Genomic DNA, 16,894 nt, shown 5'->3' with positions numbered 1-16,894 from the left:
GGCAGGCGGTGGCTGCGCAGGCGCGGGGCACCGGCCTTGCCTCTCAAAAGCCCTGTACCCGCCCCTCTAGGAAGCACGTGCGTCTACGTCATTTCCTGTTATTCTCCTCGCTTAGTCCTCCGTCCTCCGTGGGTTTGCTCGGGACCGGCGTTTGGGGCGTGCCCGCTTCCTCTCTGTCAGGTGAGTGAGTAGGCGCTGTTCTTCCCAGTCGCCCAGCCGCCTCACTTCCCAAGGTCTCCCTGGGCCTGGTGCTTGCCCTGGAGTCACCATGGCAACGGAAGTTCCGGGGACCGAGGCCAGGGTGGGGGAATCTTCGTGGCACCCGCTGAGCTCTTGGCCCGAGTCTCCTTGGTGCGAAGGAACCTGACGGCCTGCGACGTCTCCAGAGCTCGAACGCAAGCGCTCGTCTCCTGGCCTGCAGAAAAGCGGAGGAGGTTATCACGGCCAGGGCCGGGAATGTGAGGCCGAAATTGGAATGGCTGTAATGCCTCTGTTTGACTTGAGACGACTGCTTTTACCTTTCTGGGCCAGTTTCTCCAACTGTTAAGTGAGGAAGTGGACTATATCAGCGAATCTCATTTTTACAGGCACGGACCCCTTGGAAAATCTAGTGAGAACTCGACGGAGAAATGCACATACGTACTAAATTTTGCAAAAATGTTTATGGGGCAGTTCACCGAAGTAGGTGATTTTAAGGGATATTTCCATTTGTAGGACTCTGACAGTTGCTCAGATGAAAGGCAGAGAAGGGGTGATGTGTGCAACAGTTGCAAACCAGCCTCCCCGCCCCATCACCAGGGCTGGTTCTGCTGAAGTAGCTGTGCCGCTCCGCGCTCACCGTGCCCCAGTTAAACGTTTGTACTTCTCTGAGCTTTGTGGAAAAGATAGCTTTCCTTAAAAGAATTGGCTAGAGTTGGTTCTGGCCCAGCACGGGGGAGGGGGGTTGTTACCTGAGCCAAAACTGGGCCCTTCCACTCCCACCCGCCCTGATACTCGGGTATAGTCACCTAACTAGATAGGCTGCTGGAAATAGTTTAGTCTGTCCAACTTAACTACAGCCAGACCTTGGAATGCCTGACCCATGTCTGGGAATGGAATCTACAAGTCATTGTATAAGGATGTTAAACATAAAGCATGTAGTGGGCCCTGGGTGAAACATTTTAAGTTCTCCTTGTTCCTACCAAAGGCTCATTAACTGACGGGATGAAAAAAAACTATTAATTGTGAAGTTCCAACATCAGACTTAATGATACTAATAACAATGGCTATCCTCTTCTGTGCAGCAATGTGCATATTCTCTGATTTAATATTCTTGTGACTTTATACATTTTACAGATGAGGATGCCTGGGAGTCAGGTGTTCGATCCCTTGTTCTTTGTCTTATCGCCCAAAGCTAGTAAGTTACTGAGTCAGCATTTAATTTGTCTCAAAAGCCTGTCCATCTTCTGCTGCCCATTTCTCAGCATCTCTTGGAAAAGAATAAAAAAAAGAGGAAAATGTGTGCATTTTTTCCTCAGGAGTTGCAAAGTGAGTTGCATCAAGACTTGTTATTAAGCTGTCATTTGAAAATAGTGCTTCAGGGGGAATGGGATAGACTGGTGATGGGTAGTAAGGAGGGCACGTATTGCATGGTGCACTGGGTGTTATACGCAACTAATGAAGCATCGAACTTTGCATCGGAATCCGGGGAGGTACTGTATGGTGACTAACATAATAATTAAAAAAAAAAAAAGAAAATAGTGCTTCGGATAAAACTCGCACGTACTTGAGGGCAAGGACTATAGATCAGTAATGAATCCCCAAAGCCCAGCAATTCCTGGAGGTTAGTAGGTGCTAAATACAGTTTTGATGAATTCTTCATTCTACCTACTTCCTTCCATTATGGCATTAAATACTAACAGCCAAAAATTTTTTAAGTGCTTCATGTAAGCATATCTCCATCATAAAGTCAGATGCTTTCTGAGAATGTGGCTCATTCCTCAGAGAGTATTTGGAAGGCAAGAACCTCTGGGGAATACTTACGAAGTCCATTAACTCACACCACTTGCTGTGGCCTGAAATTTCAAGTCATGACAGACAGGCCTGGCTTATTGTGTGGCACCTCATGATGGAATGAGATAGAGAAGCTAGAAAACATGTGATCTGAGGGAACAAAAAGCCAGATATGCCTCCTGTATTAGCAACACAGGGTCTTTCCAGCCATAGAAAAAGCCCTGAACTTATGTGCAGACTTTATGTACTTAGGAAATTGGCTAGGTATTAACTTAATGCACGTAGTAATGTCATTTCATCAGGAAGCTATCGTAGCTTAAATTCCTTTAGCAGCGCTTCCTATTCCATGTATCTTATAACTGACTGAGTAGAGGAGACTTAATTTCATCAAATTATACTGCAAAAACAATATACATAGGAGGATAACTTTGATTTTAAAAAATAACTTTGAAGAAGACAAGTTCAAAACCTTCAAAAAAATTTATTTTCCCAACAGTGTGGCTGCCATCCTACCAGCTGGTAATCTGGAAGTCGTCTTAAGTGTTTTAAGGCTCAAAAACATCATTCCTTACCTTGATACAATTTGAGAAATGATTTTGGAGTAGAAGATGGTGATGATAATGATCATTTGTATCTTTATTTACAAGGACTGCCTCATTTAATCTTAATTTAATTCAACTTGCAAAGCAGTTGCTTTTATTTTGTCCATTTTACACCTGAGTAAACTAAGAATCAGAGCAGTTAGATAAGTCATTCAAGGTTACACAGCTTGTAAGTGGCAGAATTGGGATTCAAATTTAGGCCATTTGACCCTACACCCACCTTCCTGGTCACTGAGTTAGGCCACTTTTCTTAGTCTCAACCCATCTTCTCCTTACACACCCTAACTAGACCAGGCATGCTTGCTTTCACCTGGGAAATTCACTGGGCTTGAGGAAATGTGCTGCCTAGGATGTGGGACTGTGTTCCAGCTGCATTTGACTTGCCTATTCTTGGACTTACCAGGCACATTTCCCTCTCAAGTCTTTTGTATTTGATGTTCTTTCTACTTGGAAGGTTGTTTACCCACAACTCTCCTCTACATTCAAGTCTGCTCATGTGGTTCCCCAGCAGGGCCTTTCCTGGCTACCCCAGAAGACCCCTTCATCTGTGTCCCTTGAACTTTCTTTTTATTATAGCACTTACCACTACCTGATAACATATATTCGTTACCATTCCCCTCACTAGAATAGAAGTGAGCTGAAAACAGAGACTTTGTCTCTTTTGTTTATCACTACTTTTCTCATTGACTCCTAGATGATATTTCCTACAGTTAAGCACTCTGAAAAAATAGATGTGTCTTATAATTGACACCTGTGTCCTGGTAGCATTTTTTTTNGTGAGGCCGAAATTGGAATGGCTGTAATGCCTCTGTTTGACTTGAGACGACTGCTTTTACCTTTCTGGGCCAGTTTCTCCAACTGTTAAGTGAGGAAGTGGACTATATCAGCGAATCTCATTTTTACAGGCACGGACCCCTTGGAAAATCTAGTGAGAACTCGACGGAGAAATGCACATACGTACTAAATTTTGCAAAAATGTTTATGGGGCAGTTCACCGAAGTAGGTGATTTTAAGGGATATTTCCATTTGTAGGACTCTGACAGTTGCTCAGATGAAAGGCAGAGAAGGGGTGATGTGTGCAACAGTTGCAAACCAGCCTCCCCGCCCCATCACCAGGGCTGGTTCTGCTGAAGTAGCTGTGCCGCTCCGCGCTCACCGTGCCCCAGTTAAACGTTTGTACTTCTCTGAGCTTTGTGGAAAAGATAGCTTTCCTTAAAAGAATTGGCTAGAGTTGGTTCTGGCCCAACACGGGGGAGGGGGGTTGTTACCTGAGCCAAAACTGGGCCCTCCCACTCCCACCCGCCCTGATACTCGGGTATAGTCACCTAACTAGATAGGCTGCTGGAAATAGTTTAGTCTGTCCAACTTAACTACAGCCAGACCTTGGAATGCCTGACCCATGTCTGGGAATGGAATCTACAAGTCATTGTATAAGGATGTTAAACATAAAGCATGTAGTGGGCCCTGGGTGAAACATTTTAAGTTCTCCTTGTTCCTACCAAAGGCTCATTAACTGACGGGATGAAAAAAAACTATTAATTGTGAAGTTCCAACATCAGACTTAATGATACTAATAACAATGGCTATCCTCTTCTGTGCAGCAATGTGCATATTCTCTGATTTAATATTCTTGTGACTTTATACATTTTACAGATGAGGATGCCTGGGAGTCAGGTGTTCGATCCCTTGTTCTTTGTCTTATCGCCCAAAGCTAGTAAGTTACTGAGTCAGCATTTAATTTGTCTCAAAAGCCTGTCCATCTTCTGCTGCCCATTTCTCAGCATCTCTTGGAAAAGAATAAAAAAAAGAGGAAAATATGGTGCATTTTTTCCTCAGGAGTTGCAAAGTGAGTTGCATCAAGACTTGTTATTAAGCTGTCATTTGAAAATAGTGCTTCAGGGGGAATGGGATAGACTGGTGATGGGTAGTAAGGAGGGCACGTATTGCATGGTGCACTGGGTGTTATACGCAACTAATGAAGCATCGAACTTTGCATCGGAATCCGGGGAGGTACTGTATGGTGACTAACATAATAATTAAAAAAAAAAAAAGAAAATAGTGCTTCGGATAAAACTCGCACGTACTTGAGGGCAAGGACTATAGATCAGTAATGAATCCCCAAAGCCCAGCAATTCCTGGAGGTTAGTAGGTGCTAAATACAGTTTTGATGAATTCTTCATTCTACCTACTTCCTTCCATTATGGCATTAAATACTAACAGCCAAAAATTTTTTAAGTGCTTCATGTAAGCATATCTCCATCATAAAGTCAGATGCTTTCTGAGAATGTGGCTCATTCCTCAGAGAGTATTTGGAAGGCAAGAACCTCTGGGGAATACTTACGAAGTCCATTAACTCACACCACTTGCTGTGGCCTGAAATTTCAAGTCATGACAGACAGGCCTGGCTTATTGTGTGGCACCTCATGATGGAATGAGATAGAGAAGCTAGAAAACATGTGATCTGAGGGAACAAAAAGCCAGATATGCCTCCTGTATTAGCAACACAGGGTCTTTCCAGCCATAGAAAAAGCCCTGAACTTATGTGCAGACTTTATGTACTTAGGAAATTGGCTAGGTATTAACTTAATGCACGTAGTAATGTCATTTCATCAGGAAGCTATCGTAGCTTAAATTCCTTTAGCAGCGCTTCCTATTCCATGTATCTTATAACTGACTGAGTAGAGGAGACTTAATTTCATCAAATTATACTGCAAAAACAATATACATAGGAGGATAACTTTGATTTTAAAAAATAACTTTGAAGAAGACAAGTTCAAAACCTTCAAAAAAATTTATTTTCCCAACAGTGTGGCTGCCATCCTACCAGCTGGTAATCTGGAATAGTCGTCTTAAGTGTTTTAAGGCTCAAAAACATCATTCCTTACCTTGATACAATTTGAGAAATGATTTTGGAGTAGAAGATGGTGATGATAATGATCATTTGTATCTTTATTTACAAGGACTGCCTCATTTAATCTTAATTTAATTCAACTTGCAAAGCAGTTGCTTTTATTTTGTCCATTTTACACCTGAGTAAACTAAGAATCAGAGCAGTTAGATAAGTCATTCAAGGTTACACAGCTTGTAAGTGGCAGAATTGGGATTCAAATTTAGGCCATTTGACCCTACACCCACCTTCCTAGTCACTGAGTTAGGCCACTTTTCTTAGTCTCAACCCATCTTCTCCTTACACACCCTAACTAGACCAGGCATGCTTGCTTTCACCTGGGAAATTCACTGGGCTTGAGGAAATGTGCTGCCTAGGATGTGGGACTGTGTTCCAGCTGCATTTGACTTGCCTATTCTTGGACTTACCAGGCACATTTCCCTCTCAAGTCTTTTGTATTTGATGTTCTTTCTACTTGGAAGGTTGTTTACCCACAACTCTCCTCTACATTCAAGTCTGCTCATGTGGTTCCCCAGCAGGGCCTTTCCTGGCTACCCCAGAAGACCCCTTCATCTGTGTCCCTTGAACTTTCTTTTTATTATAGCACTTACCACTACCTGATAACATATATTCGTTACCATTCCCCTCACTAGAATAGAAGTGAGCTGAAAACAGAGACTTTGTCTCTTTTGTTTATCACTACTTTTCTCATTGACTCCTAGATGATATTTCCTACAGTTAAGCACTCTGAAAAAATAGATGTGTCTTATAATTGACACCTGTGTCCTGGTAGCATTTTTTTTTCTTGATTATACCTACGATAAATGAGGAGTCTTTAAAATAACGGTGTCTTAGAGTTGATGAAAATACAGTCTGTCCCCAGGGCCCAGACTCTTGCCTGGCACAGAGTTGGCACTCAGTAATTACTTGTCAAGTGAAACCATTGAAAGTTCACTATGTGCCAGAAACTATTTAAATATTTTTAATCCCCCACCTTATCCTGTTATGAAATACTTCTGTTATCAAAGCAGTGTGGTAATAGGGAGTAAATGTGTGGTGTCCTTTTGGAAGTCTGGGAGAGAGAAGAGAGCTGCGTCCTGGTCTCTGCCATGGGACTTCAGCGTGTCTGGTTGCCTTGCTTGTCCTCAGTTCCCACTCTTCTTTCCACAGACTTCAGTGAATACCTGCTGCTTGCCCAGTGCGGAGGCACCAGAAACCCTGGGGCACCCAGAAGGGTTGCCTAGCCTGGTCTGGAGGTGCAGGGGGATGTCTCAGACAAGGCTTCCTGGAGGAGGTTCTGTCTAAACTTGAAAGTCAGACATTGACCTGGGAAGTGGGAAAGGACGAAGGTGAGACTGGAGAGAGTCCAAGCCAGCTCAAGGAGGGAATTGTGTTAAATAGCTTCAATTTTGCCCTTAAGCAAAATAGTGATTTACGGTGGACTATTTCTATCACTCTGGCAGCTTGTTAGTGGATGAGGAAGAAGGGGAATGTAAGAGAGGCCAGTTTGAAGACATTTGAATTAATGTAAATGAAGGCTGGAGAACTGGAACAGTGTCTGAACGGGGGAGAGGCGCCTGAGGGGCCACAGCATTTAGGATTAGCAGGATTTAGCTGAACGTGCTCCTCAGAGATGTCTGGCCTGAGTGAATGAGTGGCCAGTAGGTGGCACCATTCACTAGGGAGGGAAATCCAGGAAGCCAGTAAGTTTGGGGAATTGGGAAGAGTTTGGGCCATCAGGAGTTTGAAATGCAGGTGATAACAGGAATCCTGTAATGAAGGGTCTTCCTCTTAGAGGCCTTGGCAGAAGGGTTATTTTCAGAATCGTGGGGACTGTGGAAGTGAAGAGAAACGACCATTTTACTTTAGAACAATTACTCTGGTTACAGGCTGGATGGCACAGTGATCTGGGCCTGCGTTGTCAGTGATCTAAAGAGCAGGTGGCCATAGGACTGGAGAGCAGGGTAGCAGATTGAAAGTTTACTACATCGGGCTTTGGTGAGAGATTAAATGTGAACAGGATGGGCAGTGAGCGAAAGTGGTTAATGAAAATCTGCTTTCTGGTTTGAGCGACTGACTGGGTATTGTTGCCTATTTCTGATGTCACCCTACTGAATCAGATTGTCAGGGAACAGATGGAGAACAACATTTAAATGGGGTATAATAATAAAAGCTCATACTTTTATAGTTCTTACTGTGTGTCAGCAAACTAAGTCTAATCCTCTCAGCAGTGTACCGTTATCTTTATTTTCCAGATGAGGAAACTGACAGAGAAGTTCAGTAACTTGTCTGAGGTTGCACAGCTAGTAAGTGGTGTGGCTGGAATTTGAACCAAGGCAGCCTGTCTGAAGGCTGATCTCACTGCCTGCCTGAAGTGAGATGGCTCTGAATGAGGAGCTGAGTTTACACTCACGGAACTTGAGAGATCTGTAGGGCGGCCCCATGCAGGTATCCAAGGCACAGGAAGATACATGGGACTGGGTGGGGCAGCCTGGACATTATATTTTGACCTATGCAAAACAACAACCGTAAATGTGAAGAGCCCGTGCTTCAAGGCTGTTGAGCTAAGCATTTAGGTACTCATACTTACTGTATCTGCCAGTTCACAATGGCTATATTGAGTTTTTTAATTTGAGTTAAGTCTTGATAAGTCTTCAACTTAACTCTACATTTGAATTGTTGTATTATGGTTTCCTGGCTCAGCCTAATTCCAAAAATTCTTTCCTTGCCCTAATGGTCTCTTAACCAATCTTCCCTCTCAAGCGTTGACATTTAGCTATAATTTGCCAAAGTATTTCTTCATTCTCTGCTTATACATTCATGAGCATCTAATTCTATCCAAGGGAAAAAGAGAAGTTTTCACCAGAAAGGTACATCTGTGTCCTCAGAAGCCGTTGGATTTGAGGTCTTTTTCTGTGTCCTTTCTTCTTGGCCCATCTCTACAGCCATTCCTTCCCCTTTTCTCTGAGACCAGTCCCTACTTTGACACCACTTTGGTTCCCATCTTGCCCCTGTTCTCAGGGGACTCATTCCATTTTTCCATACATGCAAACACCTACGGTATCTTTTTGCATCCTTTAAAATACAGAAACAATGGGAAAAAACCCAAACCCACAAAGCCCCCTTCTACCCAGATCCCCCGTAAAGCTCCTGTCCTTTCCTCCCCCTTAAAACCATAGTCAATATCTCTACTTCTTCAATTCTCTCTCTCTTCAGCCCACTGCAGGCTGACTTCCATCCCCACTGAAACACTTCTTGCCGAGGTCACAAGTAACTTGGGTTTGACCTCCTTCTTAACTCCAGTCCTCTTCTGGCTTCTGTGGCCCTGCTCTCAATGGTTCCTCCTCTACCCAGATGCTGGTCCTCAGGGGCCTTGCCTCCCACTCCTCTCATCTCACATGCTCTTCCAGAATGACGCTGTGTCTGAGGGGAGAAAAATCTGTGACTGTCATGGAAAGGATATCAGAAAGGTCAGTCAACCAACAGGAATGCTGAATAACCAGGCCTTCTCAGACTGGAGACCAGAGCCTCTGCCAGCTGCCAGGAATTCCCAGACAGCTTCTCCAGGGCATCGTCGTCAAAGTGATTTAGTCCCATTTTTCATTTCTTCTGTGATTGCCTGTTCCTCTATTTTTGGACGGTTGGGGTATGTATGTTTGCTGTAATCACTCTGAGCTGAAAATGCTTATTTATGTGTATATGTACATTTAAAGCATGTGTATTGTATGTGTCTGTATCTACATCTGACTATGAGTCTCATTATTTTCTTAGAATTTTACACCTGAAGAGGGGATGAGCTGTGTAAAGTCTCCAGTAAATGTCCTGAGAAATCGCATAAAGGCAAGGTTATCAAGCACATACACTCAGGGCCCACCTCACCACCGACTCCAGCAGTGAGATGAGCTTGTTTAAGTTTGCCGTAAATTTGCCGTTGTTGCTGCCATTCTTGACAAGGTCACTTTCACCACATTTCACTGGGGTGGTAGGAGATGGAACCTTGCCCCGGGTGCTTCTGCATACGTTACTTTTTATAATGTCAATAAATTAACTGAACACTCCCGTAAGCCCTGGACAGCCATACTAACTTGCTTCCTGCCCAGTCCGTGTTCCTGTGAATAGAAGTATAATCCATGGTGCTGGCAATACACTCCATTGGGTTTTCTTGTTTCCCTGCTCCCCTGCCCTAAGATGGTTAGCATTTTGGCACCTCTCCCTGGTGACAGCACAGGTCCCAGAGCCCAGTAAAAGGTTCGACGGGAACCTGGCTCAGGTAAGGTACTAGCTTAGATGGACTGACCCGTTTTTTGAACTCTCTGTGTGGCCTTCTCAACATATTGCCATATATTGCAAATCTTTGTACAATGTTTCAGGTTCAGATTTCCATTCAATGTCTTCTCCCTTGTAGTGACCCCAGCAGTGTTACTGTAACCCCACAGGGAGAGCTAGAGTTTTATTTTGCTAAAATAAAATCAACTAATATTTTTAAGTGCTTTCTGTTTTACAACATGCATTCACAAACATGATTCCTTTGAGCCTCAAAACAATTCTGGAAGTTAGGTACATTTATCTCCATTTTACAGATGAGACCCAGGGAGGTGAAGCCGCTGGATGAGCTGGTGAGTGACAGGTTTGGATCTCAAAACCCTCCTCTTCCTAAAGCATGATGCCTTCAGCAAAGGAGAGCCGGAAGGAGCAAAATGACCATGGGAGAGGAGTACCAGCTTTGCTAGAAGGAGTAAGAGCTGAAGAAGAGTTGAAGGAGTAGAGGCCCCAAGTGGGAGCACTTGAACAGGGCAGGCTTGTGAGGCCTATGGTGAGAGCCTGTGGCTGGATCTGCTCCTGAGATTTGGGGGCGTGGCCACCGGGACTCCAGAGATGTGGGCCCTTGGGCAAATCATGGCACTCCCTGAGTCTCAGTCTCCCCATTTGCAGGATGGAAATAACTACCCCCTCTGCCAACTAGAAGATTGGTGCTGTGGTGCCTCTGATGCTGCCTTGGGATCTTCGAAGGGCAGGGCAAGCCTTTCAGCCAGGTTTACTTACTCCAGGTGAGAGCAGGCAGGACTCCAACCACGGTTCCTTTCTTTTCCTTCTTTTTTCCTTTTCTACTTATTTTTATCTTTATTATTTTGCAACATCCTTGTTGTAAAATGATACAAGTGATTCTGAAATATTTAAAGTAGAGACGGAAAATCCCAGATGTTCCCCCCCGTACCCCTCTATCCTACTCTGCAGAATGATAGCCACAGTTTGTGATTTTGTGCAGTTTATTCCAGGCTTTAAAAACATGTATCCATACATATTTTGATGTACATATTTCTCTCTCTCTCTCTCTCTCTCTCTCTATATATATATATACACACACACACACATATCCTCTTATTCATACAGTTTTGTTCTTTAAATTTTACAGAAATGTTATCTACACTCTTCTGCACCTTGCTTTTTTCCCCATAACAGTTTTTTTTTAAGATTATTTATTTATTTATTTATTTATTTATTTATTTATTTATTTGAGAGAGAGCATAGGAATGGAGGGGGGAGCAGAGGAAGAGGGACAAGCAACTCCCTGCTAGGCAGGGGGCCCGATGTGGGACTCGATCCCAGAACCCTGAGATCATAACCTGAAGCAGACACTCCACTGACTGAGCCACCCAAGTGCCCCCCGCCCCGGCAATAACATTTTATCTTGAAGACCTCTCTATATCAGACCTAATTCAGTTGTATGTCTGGGCATTTTGCAGCCAGATAGGTAGGTAGATATTTAACCAACTTCCTGTCAATGTTATTTATATCATCACCAGTTAAAATATTACCAATAGTGCTACTTTAACCACTAGTGCCATTATCCATTATTATCCTTAGTGCTTGAACAAGTTTGTACTCCTGTAAATGTATTCTGAAGTGAAGTTCCTTGTGACACAAAATTTTTTTAAAGACTTATTTATTTATTTATTTATTTGAGAGGAGAGAGAGAGAATGAGCAGGAGGGGAGGGTCAGAGGGAGAGGGAGAAGCAGACTCCCTGCTGAGCAGTTCGCGGGGCCTGAACCCAGGACCCTGAGATCATTACCTGAGCCAAAGGCAGACGCTTACTGACTGAGCCACTCAGGAACTCTGTGACACAAATGTTATTATCTGATAAGTATGTTAAACTGCCAGATTCTACTCCTACCAGTGGTGTTTGGGGTGTCCATTTGCCTACAATGGCTCTTAGCAGGGGGTCGTTTTGCACCCCACCCCCCACTCCCACTCCGGGGACATTTGACAATGCTTGGAGACATTCTTGGTTGTCACAGCCTGGGAGGTAGTGCTGGAGATGTGCCTGGCATCTAGGGGGTAGAGGCCAGGGATGTTGCTAAGCACCCTACAATGAACAGGGGAGCCCCCACCGCAAAGAATTGTGTCCGTACTGCTAAGGTTAAAAAACCCTGGCCTACACGCTTGCCAGTGCTGGAGATGACCATTTTTTTAAGCTTGCCTATCTGGTAGTGTGAAAAATGATACCTTGTTTTATTTTGTACTTCTTCAGGAGAATGGAGTTATATTTATTTCTTACATTATGTGTTATTTGAATTTGTTATGATTAATGTATATTATTTTTATAATTTTCTTGAAAAGCCCCCGAAGATTTTTTTTTAATCAACACCTCTTTGATTATTACTATGCAATCTGTTCTTAAGATTTAGTCACGTAAGTGCCTGTTTGTCTTTCCCTTATAAGGTGTAGAAAGAATTCCTCAGGGTGAGCCTTACTAACCTGTCAGTGCTTTAGGTACAAGTCTTTCATCCTCTGGCCTTCAAAATTTCTCTACTGCACTTCCAAAGCACCTTCTCCCAGTGGACATCCCAACCCAGGAACCACCTCCAAGAATCATCTTAGCCCAGAGATACTCTTTATCACATACCAGAGCCCCACAATGAAATGTATTCTGTAGCTGACCTTAGGACACCCAGAACAGCCACCATGGACTCATCTGCCCAGATGCCAGAAAAAAAATACAATAAAAAAATCCTTATGCTCATTTCTCAGCTGTGAAACCTGAGATCCTTTCACCCTGTGAATTTTCCAGCCTGTCTCAGCTGAGCCAAGCCCCTGGTGCTTCTACAGAGCCTGAAGCTGCTGGCGTAGGTTCTGGCACAGCTTGATTTCTTTCACATTCCCTCTGCTGGGTCCTATCAAATGGAAAAGGAGTAGAGCCCAGGCCTAAGCCCTGCTCGGCATGGCCAGGTCTCCTGGAGAAGTGCCCTACACCTTTCACTTGGCTCAGAGAAGCCAGAGCCGGACTGGAGGAAGCCTCCATGGAGAACTTCTCAGCAATCCTGGATACTCCCAAGAAAATGTCCCACGTGGCAGAAATGGCACAGACTTGCCTGTAACTTTTGCAGATCACCCAATAGACTTTCAAAGTGGCCCTGGTGCCAGGGACAGGCTTCTGCCAGAAGTTCTGTGCATTTGATCTGCAGCCTGTTGTGGTTTCCCAGTAAGCAAAGACATATGTGGAGGCTGCCTGGTCTGATGGCTGTCTCCACTCTGGAATCTACTCAGATCCTGTCAGTAAAATGAAATATCCAACCTGTGAGGCCATGAATGCCTGAGACAGCCCTGCATTGCAGACTTAGAGAAAACAGGTTCACAGCAGGAAGGGCAGGGAGTGATATATAAGAGAGAACTCTCAGGGGCACCTGGATGGCTCAGTCGTTAAGCGTCTGCGTCTGTGTCTGCCTTCGGCTGAGGTCATAATCCCAGGGTCCTGGGATTGAGCCCTGAGTGAGCAGGGAGCTTGCTTCTCCCTCTTACCCTCCCCCTTCCCTCTCTCTCCCTCTCTCTCTCTCAAATAAGTAAAATCTTTAAAAAAAAGAACACCCACCTGCAAGTCAGGGCCTGAGTTCTGCTCTTGCCTCATGTATCCTATGACAGATAAATCATTTTATTTCTCTGGATCTCAGCTTTCTTGTTAAGTGGTTATTGGAAGCATTCACTCTGTTTTTCCGTGTGCAGTTTTCTGGTTATTGGAAGCATTCACTCTGTTTTTCCGTGTGCAGTGCCAACTAGATAAAGCTGGCTAAAATAAGTTAGAGATCTAAAATAGAGTTAAAACCAGTCCAGTTCCTGCTGGTTAGTTTTTCTTATTCAAAAGTAATAGATGTTCAGAACAGAGGGGGAAAAAAAACCCCACAAGATAGAGTCAAGCACAAAGTAGTTCATAGAGAACAGTCACCTGGGGACCATGCTGTTGGCCTCTTGTTGGGATGCTTCCAGGTACAGTGTTCTTGGATTGGTGGTTGGGCTTTGCAGAGGAGAGCCCCTGAATGATTTAATAACACCCCCCCCCCTTCATGGGCCATTTAGGATATATGAGTTGTTTTTCCATTACAAAGAGTGCCATGCAGATACAAGTTGGATGAAAAAGAATTAGCACTTAATGAGAAAGCAAGCAGAAAAAGGGACAATTTGAACACCTGACAAAGATGCTTTAAAGGGCACAAAAGGATGCCAAATTGCCCCACAGAGTACAAAAATTACCAATGAGAGACAAATAGATTAATGCTCACCGTCAGCCGTTTGCATTTAAGTTAACAAATATTTACTGGACAGTTGCTGTTATATCTGTGCCAGATGCTGTGTACTCCGCAGGCAGCCCAGCCACTGACCTCACGGCTTTCAAACTATTGGAGACCAACATGGAAATTATTTCACACACAAACAGTCATTTGTGTTTAAGCAAACTGCCTTCACACGTGATTGGTGCATTAGAACCCTGAATCATCTCCCTCCCTGAGCTCTGCTCCTAGACCCCGCCTCCCAGCCTCTGAGGGCCTGCTGGTTTCAGCCTTGAGGGGAGTACCCCTTCCTGCTCACGTCCAATCCAGATGGTGCCTCTGAGTGCCCCTGCATGAAGGCCATTCAACTTTTGCTTGTCCTCTTCGGGGAACAGGAAGCTTACAACCTTTGATTCGGCCCCTGCTTGTTGGAAACTTTTCCCTATATTGAACTCAACCTCCCTCCCTATAGCATCCTCTGATTGGTCCCAGAACCTCACAAAACAAGTCTGCTTTCTTTTCTAAACTGCAGATCTAAAGAGCTTTAGATCTTCAGGTGAAGCAACCAATCCCATGGTCTGCCCCCAAGACAGTACCCAGCATCTGTGATGTCCTTCCCTGGCAGAAAGGGCCTTCAAGTCCCCTGTTGATTCATCAGACCATGCGCATGCCCAGACCAAACGAAGTATCCATGAACAGATGGCCACGGCACGGGGGCAGCAAGGCCCAGACCTTTGAGGACAGATTATGCTAGTGACACTAGAAAACCTCCTGCAAGCTCCGGGAGGGTGGATAGGGATGGAGAGAAGATGAGCCAGCCCTGATTGGAGGACCTAATCTGCTGTCCTCCCAAAAAAGAGCCTGTGTGCCTAGAGCTTGTTTGTCTCCTGGGAATTTTAATTCTGCAGGTCTAGGGTAGAACCCGAGATTCTGCTTACAAGCTCCCAGAGATGTGCTGATACTTCAGAGGATACTTTGAGTAGCAGAGCCCTAGGGCAGTGGTATCGTAATACCCTGGAGGAGCTTTAAAAATACCGAAAGTTTGGCTTACCCCAAACCTACTGATTCAGTCTTCTGGTCCATTTATTGAGAAGGTCTCAACCTAGACTGCACATTAGAATTATTTGAAGAGTTTTTTAAAATGCTGACTCTCACTCATCTCTCTCTCTCTCTCTCTCTCTCTTTCTCTTGCTGCTTTAGTTTGAAAAACTTACCAGCCTAATTTGGTGTGGGAGCAGAGGTTCCCAGCCCTGGTGGCACATCACAGTCACCTGGGAGTATTATAAAATGTCAGTGTCAGGGCCCCTCCCTGAAGACCCACTGAATCAGAATTTCTAGGGGCTAGGGCCAAGGGATCAGCATTTCACAAAGCTCCCCCGATGATTCTGAGGTGCGGCCCCTGATGCAGAGTCTGAGAGAAGAATCATCTGGGATTCTTGACGAAAATACAGGTTACCACACTCTCCCCCGGACATTCTGGGACTTGTATGTTTAACAAGTGCCACGGGTGATTCTTAGGAAATGGCAAGGTTGGGAAACACAGAGGGAGAGGAAAGGTCCCTGGATTGGAGTCAGCAAAGACAATGCTCCTGCTGCGAGACCTCAAAGGTCACTTAGCCTCTCAGATTCATTTCTTCATCTGTAAAATGGGGAGGACGGTAATTGCATGGGGCAGAGATGGATAAATGCCCCAGAAGTCTGCATAGCTAGTCTATAGGACGGTTCTTGTTGGAAACTGGCTGCCACAGGTCAGAAACTACATTTCCCAGCTCTCCTTTGCATTTTGGTGAGGTGGCCACAGGACTGAGTTCTGACCAGTGGAACAAGGACATAACTAAGGAGGGCTGCTACCCATTAAAACCTCCCACAAGGTCCTCTGCTCTCTTCACTGTGTGCCCGTTGGATCGCAATGCCTGGGTGATCTTGGAAGCCACATGGGAAGGTTGACAGAGAACTCCCTGCCCTTGCCCCCACCTACTGCTAATTGGACTTTATGTGAGTGAAAAATAAACTGTGTAAAGCCACTGTGGTTTCTCTCTTACAGTAGCTAGTGCTATGTTAACTAACATACCGCCCCTAGGATTGTGGCAAAAATTATCTCATGCAGAGGCTGCAAAGTGACAATGTGAGGGCTTAGATCCAACCCACAAGTATGTTTTGTTATTTCTGTGCAAGCCAGTTTTTTTTTTCTTAACACATCATAAAATGAGAGATTTCACGTGAACATCTGGATCTCCAGGTTCTTGAAAACCTGGAATAGCTGGCAGCCAAGCTTGCAGTCCACTCTGGGAGTGACTGACCGGGACAAGGAGCAGCCGGCTGTACATTAGGTGGCACACATGCTCTCCTGATCCACCATGCTCCCCACCACACCCTTATGGCATTTCTGGGGCCCCTGTAGCTTCCTGAGCCCACAGGCCCTCAGGTGGTGGATGTAGACATTAGATGTGTTCACTCTTAGGATTTTTCACGGCAAGTTTCTTCGGGCAACTTCTAACTCCCAGGAGAACCATTCATCCTGCCCCAAACTTGGAAACAAAATCTCCCGAGTGATCCTTCCAGGCTGAAGGATGTCCTCCACCCCCACCGCAGCCCACCCATGGCCGTGGCCCGTTCGGCCTCTGCTATCTGTGGAGGCAGTGGTGTGTGGAGAAAAGAGCTCAAGTGTATCTGGGGGTCAGGTAGACCTGGATCCCAAAGCCAGCTCTGCTGCCCAGGTCCACAAGGAAATACAGACCATTCGCTGGGAAAGAAATTAAAATGGATTTGAGATGGTTGAAAAGATGAAACTCAAAGAATGCTAGCTGATAAATGCACATGAAACGGCAAAATTAGAAAATGGTTTTACAGCCCCTGATAATTGGTCCAGCC

The 16,894-nt window shown here is 44.8% G+C and overlaps 1 long non-coding RNA gene across 4 annotated transcripts; it reads left to right on the top strand.

The window, feature by feature from the left end:
• Positions 1 to 71: 71 nt before the first annotated feature.
• On the top strand, positions 72 to 16,657 carry LOC117795798. 4 transcript variants are annotated; one of them, XR_004619952.1, is made up of 4 exons: positions 72 to 180; positions 9,253 to 9,400; positions 10,062 to 10,529; positions 15,224 to 16,657. It is a non-coding gene; the product is annotated as an uncharacterized LOC117795798 (long non-coding RNA). The 4 variants fall into 4 exon arrangements; XR_004619954.1 differs by lacking the exon at positions 15,224 to 16,657 and adding an exon at positions 12,513 to 13,239; XR_004619951.1 differs by lacking the exon at positions 15,224 to 16,657 and adding an exon at positions 12,255 to 13,239.
• The last annotated feature ends 237 nt before the right edge of the window (positions 16,658 to 16,894 follow it).

The sequence above is a fragment of the Ailuropoda melanoleuca genome, chromosome 13, assembly GCF_002007445.2.
Source record: "Ailuropoda melanoleuca isolate Jingjing chromosome 13, ASM200744v2, whole genome shotgun sequence".
Lineage (NCBI taxonomy): Eukaryota > Metazoa > Chordata > Mammalia > Carnivora > Ursidae > Ailuropoda > Ailuropoda melanoleuca.
The sequence above is the reverse complement of the archived record's forward strand: the minus strand, read 5'-3'. Positions and strand labels throughout refer to the sequence as shown.